Genomic DNA, 12,368 nt, shown 5'->3' on the forward strand with positions numbered 1-12,368 from the left:
CACTTCTATACAGCTTGAAGTGACATTTAAAGGCTTAACTAGGTTAATTAGGTAAACTAGGCAGGTTAGGGTAATTAGGTAAGTTACTGTATAATGATGGTTTGTTCTGTAGACTATCAAAAAAAAATCAGCTTAAAGGGGCTAATAATTTTGTACCAAAAATGTTTTTTCAAAAATTAATAACAGCTTTTTTTCTAGCCGAAATAAAACAAATAAGACTTTCTCCTGAAGAAAAAAATATTATCAGACATACTGTGAACATTTCCTTGCTCTGTTAAAAATAATTTGGGAAATATTTAAAAAAGGAAAAAAAAATCTAAAGGGGGCTAATAATTCTGACTTCCATTGTATATACTGTTTATGCATCATATTTCAATACAAATGTCATTACAAATAATAAGTAAATGTAGAAGTAAAAAGTAAATGTACAACGAAGAAATGAAGAACTTTAAAAATTGAAATTAAACATTCTACACAATTAAAAAATTGCTAAATAAAAAAAAAACTCTTTATAAATAAAATCAGCTATGTACAGTTTAAGTCAGGGGTTCTCAACTGGTTTGGCCATGGGACATTTTTACATCGCCATCAAGCCACAACCCAAATTCTTAGGAACTATAATACAATTTTAGGAATTATGAATAATTTGTATTTATTTGCTAACATACACAAGTAGTGACAGATAAATCATAAGAAAATCACCAAGACTTACAAATAAACTATATTTTATTCCTGTCATTTAACAAAATGTATTAAATTATAGAAATATTACAAAGTTAAAACAACAAATACTGTAAACAGTGGTTAGGGTAAACTGAACTGTTAATAAAACATGTTGCCTGGTTTCTAAATGTCATTTTAATTTAGAAGGTTTCGTGCTCTCTTATGAGAGCACCTTGCTATTTATGACACACTGAGGCTTTAAGTCTTTTTTGCTGTCAATATATGTAAATCCATACTTTCATATTCAAGGTCGTACTTGCTCTTCGACATATTTGTTGCTATAATTAAATGAAATTTCACATGTCAAACGGTAGGGTTGTCATACACGCATTTCAAAACAAAAGTCAAAATAAGTTAAAAATGAATCTTTTGTTGTTTTTTTGACCACACACTCAGCGACCCACTGAAAATGTTCCCGCAACCCAGTAATATAAAGCAATGTAATGGTCATAATGTGGAATTTATTTAACATATGTTTTGGCCATGAAAAAAAGGTTGTCATGTCATCTTATACTATTCAAAATAAATAAATAAAAAATCTGAATTATTAGCCCCCCTTTGAATTTTTTTAACCTTATTTTTTAAATATTTCCCAAATGATGTTCAACAGAGCAAGGAAATTTTCACAGTATGTCTGATAATATTCTTTCTTCTGAAGAAAGTCTTGTTTGTTTAATTTCGGCTAGAATAAAAGCAGCTTTTATTTTTTTAAACCCATTTTTTCCTCAAAATTATTAACCCCTTAAAGCAATAGTCGATAGCCTACAGAACAAAACATCATTATACAATAACTTGCCTAATTACCTACCAGTTAATCTAATTAAGTTAGTTAAGCCTTTAATGTCTTAAAGCTGTATAGAAGTGTCTTGAAAAAAATATTTAGAACAATATTATTTACTGTCCTCACGGCAAAGATAAAATAAATTAGAATTAGTTATTTGAAATGAGTAATTTAAATTATTACGTTTAGAATTTTGTTGAAAAAATCTTCTCTGCGTTAAACAGAAATTGGTGTAAAAATTAAACAGGGGGGCGATTAATTCAAGGGGGCTAATAATTCTGACTTCAACTGTATACTGTATATATATATATATATATATATATATATATATATATATATATATATATATATATACGTGTGTGTGTGTGTGTGTGTGTTATTCATTCATTTTCTTGTCGGCTTAGTCCCTGTATTAATCTGGGGTCGCCACAGAGGAATGAACCTCCAACTTATCCAGCAAGTTTTTACGCAGCGGATACCCTTCCAGCTTCCAGAAACATCCACACACATTCACACACACACTCATACACTACGGACAATTTAGCCTACCCAATTTACCTGGACTGCATGTCTTTGGACTGTGGGGGACACCAGAGCACACGGAGGAAACCCACGGTGCAAATTCCACACAGAAATGCCAATTGAGCCGAGGCTCGAACCAGCGACCCAGCGACTTTCTTGCTGTGAGGCGACACCACTACTGCGCCAATGCTTTGCCCGAATTTGTGTAACAGGTCTAAATGTTGTTTAATTTTTACATAAGTATGTCTGTTACACTGAATAGAAAGGTTATTTTAAACAATAAAATCAACACTTTTCTTGTTTTCAATATGGGTTCTATGTATATTAGGTCATTTTTTCATTAAATTGGATACAGTCATCAAAAAAGTCTGACTTATAAACTGTGTATTATTATTACTGATGTACAGAATGTGCAGCAGCTCTTTGAATAGTCTATGCAATCTAATCAGAATGGTGATTTATTCTCTAAATTTGTCTATAATCAAATACTCAGTAACAAAACAGATTTAACGACAAACATCATTATTATATATTCACTAAACACATTTGCATCTTTTTCCTTACTTTAAAACCTGTTTTAACACATCTGTTTTAATCATTTTTATTCTTTGTATTTTATATACTTTCATTCTTGTTTATGTAAAGCACTTTGAATTACTATTGTGTATAAAATGTGTTATACAGTATAAATAAACTTGCCTTGCCTATTGACATTCATTGTTACATTTTTTAAAGCAACCTTTAATTTCCCTCTGACTGGTGTGTGTGTGTGTGTGTAGTGAGGGAAATGACAGAGCTCATTTTTATCTTGCCAAATCTGTCAGTAGGTCCTGATCGCTCTGCACTGACAGCGTCATGTCAGCGATTTCACTTCTCACTGACAGGCTGCTCTGTCTGTAACAAGTGAACAGGTGCTTCTTTGTTCCTCACCAAATGCTCCCCGAACACTATGCAAAAACAGTGCCGACTTTCTCACAAATGAACTGGGTACTACTTTGTCCAAAGCAAATGTTTAGATCTGTTACAGATTAAATACTTGGCTGATCCGTGGGCTGTTTTGAAAAGACGTGTTTGAAATGCGTGGCCACTTTCACGTAGCCTCATGCTCCAACTCTCAGGAATAGGAAACATTTCTTGACCCTTGGAGTAACAGTTCAAATATATGAGGAAATCTTTAGATTTGAGAGCGAAAGCCTTCTCTCCTGTTCCGCCTTGCTGTGGTGGAATGTCACAGATGACTGTAGGCACGTTTGCATGGGACTAAGGTTGAGAAAGTGGTTCTAGGGTCACAACACACAGACAATTTGATTGTTATTTCAATAGCGAAATCTACACAAATCATCAGAGAAACACCCCCAGGCAAATGGAAATTCCCTGAACTTAAAAATAAATATCAGTGATTCACACATCGGCTGTAAAAGGGCTTGTTAACAACACAACTCGCACGTGAGGGGAAAATTGGAAACAAGCTGGTTTTCTCAATTCAAGCTCTCATGCAAACCTAATCAGATGATAAAAAATTGGGCTCATCCACAAGCATGGCCACAGTCTTTGTGTTTCACACTGCTGCTCACTCAACATTTGTCTTTTCACAAACACACACTATAAAAAATGCAGGGTTCCACACAATTCATTTGATTAAGTTAACTTAACACCTTTAAGTGGATTGAACATAAAACATTAAGTTGTCCCAAAAAAATCAAATTGTCCCAAGTTTCATTTTACATAGGCAGTTTGAACAAGCAGCAAAATATTTTTTGGAGTGTAGTGCTGATTTTTCGGTTATACTAAGTTTTAAAAATACACAAATTAACACTGGTTACTGGAATACAAGTTTAACAGTTTGGATATATACTGTACATTGATTTCTATGATATAGCAATCAAAATAAACTAAAAGTGTGTTCATTATTCGGTGGTTTGGTTTAGGCCTGCACGATGTTGGAAAAAACTGACATTGCAGCCTATTTTTCTACAATATATAGTGAAATATTGAGTATAATTTTAGCAGATGGAACGAATATCTCTATTTAAAAATAAAGTAAAATAAATAAATAAATTATAATAATATACAGTGCTCAGCATAACTGAGTATACCCCATTTTGAAAATGAATATTTGTATCCATTTCTCAGTGAATATAAGCGATGTATTTTGATGCAATTAAACAAAACAGATTTATTAAACAGATATATTTATTAAAATAAGATTTTAGTCATTTTTAGTCATTTTAAACACATTTAAAAATTGAAAGATAATACAATTAAATTCAAGCTAAATATTGCAAAAGCATTTATCTCTTTTTTAAAATATGTATTTAATATTTTTCTATAACATACAAATTTGGCGGTACTAGTTTTTGGACCGTTATGACAACTTGTGTTGTTAGAAAAGCTCCAGATTTGGCTTCAGTACTGACTAATCTAATGTACAGTATATGCACAAATAAAATATTGTACAGCCTCCTAAAAATATGAATTTAAAAGATAGATTTGTAAGGGGTGTACTTATATATGGTGAACACTGTATATTAGTTATTTTCATATGCCTGAATTCTTAAAACTGACATGAAATGCTTACATGATCATACAGTAGGTCCTAAAAACACACAAATAATAAACGTTTGGGTAACATTCTGGTAAAACTTTGCAAAGACTAAAATCATTAGTGCGCCTGGTTATTTATTTTACCGATCCTATATTGCAAATCCTTTGACGTGATTATTTTGGATGCACATATTGTGATATCGATGCTGAAACTATATATTCTGCAGCCCTAGTGTAGTTAAACATTACTTTATAGCTCACGTGGCGTTTAGCACTCATTTACATTTATTCATTTAGCAGAAAACTTTATCCAAACAGACTAACAAATGAGAATAAAATAAGCATTTCAAATGACCAGAGAGCAGATGCAAAATCAATCCTTGCAATAGACAGTTTAAAAGACATGTGTTTTCAACAGGTGGTTTGTCCTGCCCACTCACAAAAGTTTTCATGATATAATCAGCCTGATCTCACGAGGAAACCTAATTATTTTACGTTTTGTCAGTTTAGAGACTAATTCGCTAATACGACTTTAAAAAGGAGGCGTGGCACCCAACCCCACCCCTACCCCCAACTATCATTGGGTGATGAGCAAATTGTACTAAATTGTACAAATTAGATCGTACGAATTCATACGAATTAGCCACTAAAACAAAAAGTTACGAATTGCCGTCAGATAGCGTTGGATATAATACAATCAAATGAGTCAAAACAATATTAGGACTCACACTGTCAATGAACAATGATCTGCTTCAATAAGACATGTTTGCAACACTTATTGAATCTGAGCAATATTGTAAGAAATAAAACCTGATAGGTTTGAGTATTCTGATCTTTTATGGTTATAAAAATGGTTTTCACTGCACCTTTATGAGCTAATCCTGTTCTATGCATGTACAGTTTAGTAATTTATAGGAGTGACAACCACACTCAACAATCAAATTAAAGTACAAAAATGCTTTAGTGACAACTGCACTAACAAAAATGCTGTGAAGTGTCTGCCAAACTGAAAAATTAGCTGTTTAGGTAGCATTTAAATACATTTCAGACTCAGGGAACAAGCTACATCTTGACATATTAATGTTGTAAAATCTGACTATAGAAAACAAACAAACAGCAAACAGGGACAATAACTAATAATAAGCACAAACACTTCATCTAAATAATAAATCAACCACATACCAAAATAGTGTGATTTTCCCCTTCCTGCTTTATAACTCTAAAAATACAGTTTAAAGGATTAGTTCACTTCCAGAGTAAAACAAAATCCTCATAATTCACTTACACACTTGTCATTCAAAGTGTATCTTCTTAAGTCAAAAAAGAAATTAAGGTTTTTGTTTCATATAAATTTATAGATTGTCTTGGTAGGAGGGTGAGTGGTTAGCACTGTGGCCTCACAGCAAGAAGGTCGCTGGTTCAATTGCTGGCTGGGTCAGTTGGCATTTCTGTGTGGAGTTTGCATGTTCTCCCCCTGTTTGCATGGGTTTCCTTCGGGTGCTCTGGTTTCCCCCACAGTTCAAAGACATGAGCTACAAGTGAATTAAATAAACTAAATTGGCCATAGTGAATGAGTATGTATAGATGTTTCCCAGTACTGGGTTGCACCTGGAAGGGCATCCGCTGTGTAAAACATGTGCTGGAAAGGTTGACAGTTCATTCCGCTGTAGGGACCCCTGATAAATAAAGGGACTAAGCCAAAATAAAATGAATGAATAAATAAATGAATTGTCTTGGTATAGGTAAAAATCAGCTGGGATAGTGTAAAGCCCTTTGAAACTGCCATTTGGAAGTTCAAGCCACTGAGCACCACATGGAGAACAATCCTGTATGTTGCCCTCAAATAGATTAAAAAAATGGGTGAGTAAATTATCAAGATTTTTTGTTCTGGAAATGAACTAATCTTAAGAAGCATTGTTTAAACTAAGTGGAGATGGCCAGGCTTTCTCTGCACAAAACAGCACCTCTGTTTACCGTGGCTTGAGTCTTTGAGAGTCTTTGTTAATTTTTATATAATTTGGAGCAAAAACAGCAGATACATGACACATGAAACACTAAAGTTGCCATGTTGTCAGTCATCAAAGTATCGAGAGTGAATTGTAAACAAAATTGTCTTCTGTATCCACAAAATAATAATTAAGTTGATTTGATCATTTAAATGTGACTATGACTTCTAAAACCTTAGAGTGTACTTATGGCAATATGACATCATGTCCCGTTTTTGGTTAGTTTAGAAGTATTTGGTCAGTGTTGTGTTTATATTTTAGTGCACCGGCGTTCATTTGGAAGACTGAGAACCATCTTTTTAAAGCATCTTGTTTGATTTGTTCACCAAGGTGTGTTCACCACATAATTAAATCAAATAGATGAACAAAATGTGTAAAAAAATCAAGTGTTAACAAATGACAAATTGACTTTTATATTGGCTTTTAAAATTAATTGGACACTTTAAATATTAGGCGGTGTGGTGGCACAGTGGGCAGAAGGTTGTTGGTTCGAGCCTCAGCTGGGTCAGTTGGCATTTCTGTGTGATGTTTGCATGTTCTCACAGTGTTCGTGTGGGTTTCCTCTGGGTGCTCCGGTTTCCCCCACAGTCCAAAGACATGTGGGTATAAGTGAATTGTCCGTAGTGTACAGTATGTGTGTGAATGAGAGTGTATGGGTGTTTCCCAGTGATGGGTTGCAGCTGGAAGGGCATCCACTGCATTAAACATGCTGGATAAGTTGGCGGTTCATTCCGCTGTGGCAGTAAAGTATAGATTAATAACGGCACCAAAGGCTGATTTATACTTCTTTATCAAGCGCACCATACGTTATGGCACAGCCTACGCATGGATGCATAGCCCTCGGCGCGGCTGTCAAAAAATTTAACGCAACGACGCATAGAGCAAGCTCTGTGATTGGTTGGCTAGGAACGCTGATGAGTGTGGGCGGGACCAAGAGCCACGCGAGTCCGTTGGAGTGATTGTTTACAAGTGTCGACTGTTTACAAGGAGCTCTGGATAGAGACTGTTGCTTTGTGTTTACCTTATGGTTAAAGTTGTTCCACGTCCGCCCGTTCCTGCCTCAAAATGAGCGAGTTTGAGCCACTTGTACATTGAGGAAGCAATCAGAAAAAACAAAACACCAGTGACAACCAGCTGGCGTTTCGGAAGTGTTATTGCAGAGGAACACAAACAGCGTTCAGAAGTATGAATGCACAGCTACGCGCATTGCATGTGCCGCGGTTCACGCTGATCACTTGACCCAGAAGTATAAACCAGGCTTTAGCCAGAAAGAAAATGAATGAATGACTTTAAATATTAGTTACACTTTTACACCAGTAGATGGCAACTAATATAAACACTCATTTGCAAGGTTTCCGTCATAATGGCAATAATAGAATATGAAAAGTCCCAAATGTGAATTAGGTGCGTTTCCAAAAAAATGTAAGAACAGCTGATTGAAGAGTTTGTAACCTACTGTAGTAACTAACAGTAAACTAGGCAAGCAAATGCACTCTCAGAAATAAAGGTACATGAGTACCACTCACAAACGTGAGTGTAAAATTTTTTTCATTGTTTTCTATTTTTTAAAAAATAATTTAATGTATTGTTGTCACGATACTAAACCGAGCGCTGTTGAGTGCTTTCTTAAACTGTGCTGATTTGCCATTGTGTTCTGGTCTAAAAAGGAAGGCGTTCTGAGGCGCATTGCTGGCGCGTTGCTATTTTAAGAAACTATAATAGATTTTTCAATAGACCAAAACAAACCCGGTCTAAACTCCAGCGCAGAGTTGCACCTCGCTTACACACTGCTTAATACGCACAAGATGTAGAACAAATATGCAAATATCTTTACATATGAAAAAAATTTTAATATTAAGGATATATATAGGATATAATAAGAATATATATAGGATATAAATATAAAGGATTCAAATATTACAAAACATATTATTTTCTAGCCTACATAAATATGAAAAAACCCCTGCTTTTATGCCTTTTTCATCTTGGGAGGCTTTTTCAGTTCATTCATAACAATTTGCTTTTGTATAATGGTATTATTATTAGCAGTATTATTTATTATATGCATATGAATATTTGTTTTATTAAAAACACGCTTAGATTTGCCCACCTGCAGATTTTAGACCATATGGGGCACAGCATGTGTATTTGGATATAAAGGTTTTTGACCACACTTCGTTATTATTGTTCATTTATTCGTTTGCTGGAAATTAGAACTGAATTTAGAAATAGTTTTGAAACAAATATTTGCGCTTAACAAACAAAATTAATTATTTATAGGCTAATTGATGTCTGTGCTTAAAGGTTTCCCTATGCACGAGAGCGAAAGTGAAAGTAGATCATTTATCTCTCATTCTCGCTCATGGCGCGATGCAACTGGCTCTTAAAGGGAATGGGAGATGAGACTTTGATTGGTTTATTCTCAAAACACACCTTTAACTCATTAAGAAAATAAACTTAACCCTTTTAGACCATCCTTATATTAGCAAAAATGCATTCTGACATGCCCTGAAAGTGTTTGCGCCCTGCGTTTTGCGCTTTGCGTAAAGGATCGTCAAGATATAGCCCTAGAGCATTTAAAAGCCATGAAGATCAGTCGATTCATCAGGAGATCGCTTGAATGCCAGCTCATAAACAGACAAGCTGATCTTCGTGGCTTTAAAATGCTCCAGTGTCACTGTATTTGTAGTTACACTCAGTAAACAGCAGTGATTTCAGTGAACTGATGACCTTCATGGCCAATCAAAGTCATATCTGTTGAGCACTTGAACACAATGGTAAATCAGCGTTGTTTAAGAATGCACTCAAAAGCGCTCAAATGTTAGTGGGAAATGGACATTTTTTAATTTCAGTACTAACTGGTACTAAATTCCAGTATCGTGACAACACTCATTAAAGTGTATCATGCGATAATTCAAATTTTGCAATAACATGATGGTAACCCAGATACTGATTCAATCGATTTGTTAAAAAATGCAGATTTAACCAGTAACAAAACAAGCAAAGTCTTTGTAGAACCGTTCATAAACAAATTATTTCAAACTGACCGCATCTTGTTAATTGTTATGTTTGATTGTTTATTCAGAATAGTACAATCTCTATAACAACCGCAACACAAAAATAGAATCTCACTTTATCCAGAATTATACAGCACATTCATTAAGGTAATATTTGACTTCTTGTGACAAATTTTGCAGGTACATAATATACAACATACAGCCTCAGACAGCACAACCAATACAGCTTAAGCATATGTGTTAAAACCCATCAGCCAGCAGACAAAATTATTGGGCAGCGATCTTTAAACAGGCCAGACAGTCTTAACACTGTCCAGATGCTGTCATTTGTGGCAGTACCTGAAAACTCATCTCCTCCCCTGTTACTCAAAAGCTTAATTCGCAGACAATGATCACTAGTGCCAAAACAATAACAAATGACTCTTCCCCAAGAGAGGAAGCCCTACATGATACTACAAAAGTATTTAAAAGCCAGGATCGTTGACGAATCAATCAGGATCATTGGTGTTTATACTCATCTGGTGTATTACCTCACTGCAGTTACTGGAGGGTCCAACACAAACAAATGGCCTTTACAATTTGGGAGGTAAACAGTCTGCACTGTTTACATTAAAGTGATCAATCCATGTTGTTCAGCAAGTGAAACAAAGAGAAGAATACATCACGGACCTCCACATCTCAGTCATTTATCTAATGATTAAGATCGTAATGTTTTCCCGACACATTCCTTTTCAAATTACTGAAGGCAGCCATCACATAGGTAACTTAAGATGCTGTGAGAAAAATTACAAACGCTCTAGGATCATGCATACAAGATAATAAGAGCGCATATTATGTATGTGCCTTTTAAAAAAAGACATTGGTCTTCAAGTTTGCAATGACAAGCAACTGTACCTGTCAACTAAACGACTAATAATAAAGAGCTGAAAAAAGTAACCACATTCACACTTTGTTATCTGTTATGTGAATTTATCATTTACATAAAACTTTAGGCATGATGTATTTAACCTTTTTGTCATTTTGGACATATTTTAAACTGAAAACCTGCAAATTTCTCTCATAAATTACTTTTGGTTTGAAACCACTTGAGGCTGTGTGCATCTTTTTATTTATTTCTAAAGATCTAACTGCTAGAATAAAACATCACATAAGATGTTAGCTACATTGTATAGTTATTTACTAATTCTACAGTAAACACAGCATTTTCAGATTTTTTATGACATTTCTAAAATCCTGAAATTAACAATTAACCATCCAACAAAATATTGTATGATGATAATAATGATGATTGAAATTCATGTGTTCTGTTCATTTTAAAAGGAACAGTGAAAATCCCACTGTGCTGTCCTTTAAAAAGAAAGCATGTAGTGCTGCTTTTCACTCAGCAGGTAGCTGTATTAAAACAACTGGCCTTGACATTACCATTGTTTAATTATTAGAGGGCCAATGAAAAGGACCCAATGAAATTGCAACATATTGGTTGTTTAAATAATACATTTTGGTTGATCTAAGTTGTCATTAACATGTGCTACTTTAAACTAATCCATGTTGGCATTAGGCCCAAAAAAAAAAAAAAAAAAAAAAAAAACATGCATGCATGCACTTTGCCTGCTGACGTTCTTGAAAACCACATCCTAAATATTTAAAAATAGGAGGAAACATGCCAACAAAAATAATTGTAAACATACTTAGTAAATAAACAAATAAATCAAAAAACAACATTTGCATTGATAATATTCCTACTTTAAAAACTATTAGATAAAACTGTTGCTTTTCCTTCTATGATTCAGCATGTCTACCACTGTTGTCGGGTCATCACTTCATACTGTACAGAAAGTCAAATTTCAAATATAAACGATAAGAAATAACAATAAAATTAGTAAATTAATAAATAAAACAGATATTTATTAATGTTTTCTGTATAAATAGGTTAATAACAATTAAAAAATATATAGTTATATATATATAGATTGTGTACCTAGTTCTAGTCAGCTGAAAAACAAAAACTGACGAGTTCATACATGTAAATTATGCTTTTATCAACATTTTTTAAGTTAATGCTGACAAGTTCGTGTTTGTGCTTAATTATGCGCAATAGCATTACCTGGACATCAAGATTCAGAATTTAGGAAAGACATTTTTGACCACTGCCTCTCACTGTCAATTGGTTTTTGATCGTCCAACCAATGGCATACATATTCTCTCCTGCGTAAAATGCATAACGCGTCACTCTTTCCACAGGATGATTTATTTTGAGAAATTTATCTAACAGCCTACAAAAACACATGATTCTTATATAATAAAGATGTCTTGAGGTAATATATATATATATATATATATATATATATATATATATATATATATATATATATATATATATATATATATAGATATATAATTTAGAATTTCTGGTAGTGATTGTAGCAATTTTTTGTGAAAAAATTATTGTGGAAAACCGTCTTAATCGCAATATGCTTTATTAATCAATAATCAATGTTATGCCAAACAAAATCCAGTGTAAGTTAACCAATACGCAGGAGCCCATTTCGTTTTCAGATTAAACAATCATAACACTCAAAGTTGAGTCAATATCATTGCACAAAAAACTGAGAAAATTTCGTACTTTTTGCTTGAATAAACTATATTTACATATAGAGCACATGTAAATTCCTCATTTCAAAATAACAAATGAAAACAAAACACACACCACGTGCGTTGTAAAGCAGATTTCAACCTTGTATCACCTCGAACATCATTAAGTATCAGCAAAGGACC

This window comes from Danio rerio, chromosome 5 (genome assembly GCF_049306965.1).
Source record: "Danio rerio strain Tuebingen ecotype United States chromosome 5, GRCz12tu, whole genome shotgun sequence".
NCBI classification, from domain to species: Eukaryota; Metazoa; Chordata; class Actinopteri; order Cypriniformes; family Danionidae; genus Danio; species Danio rerio.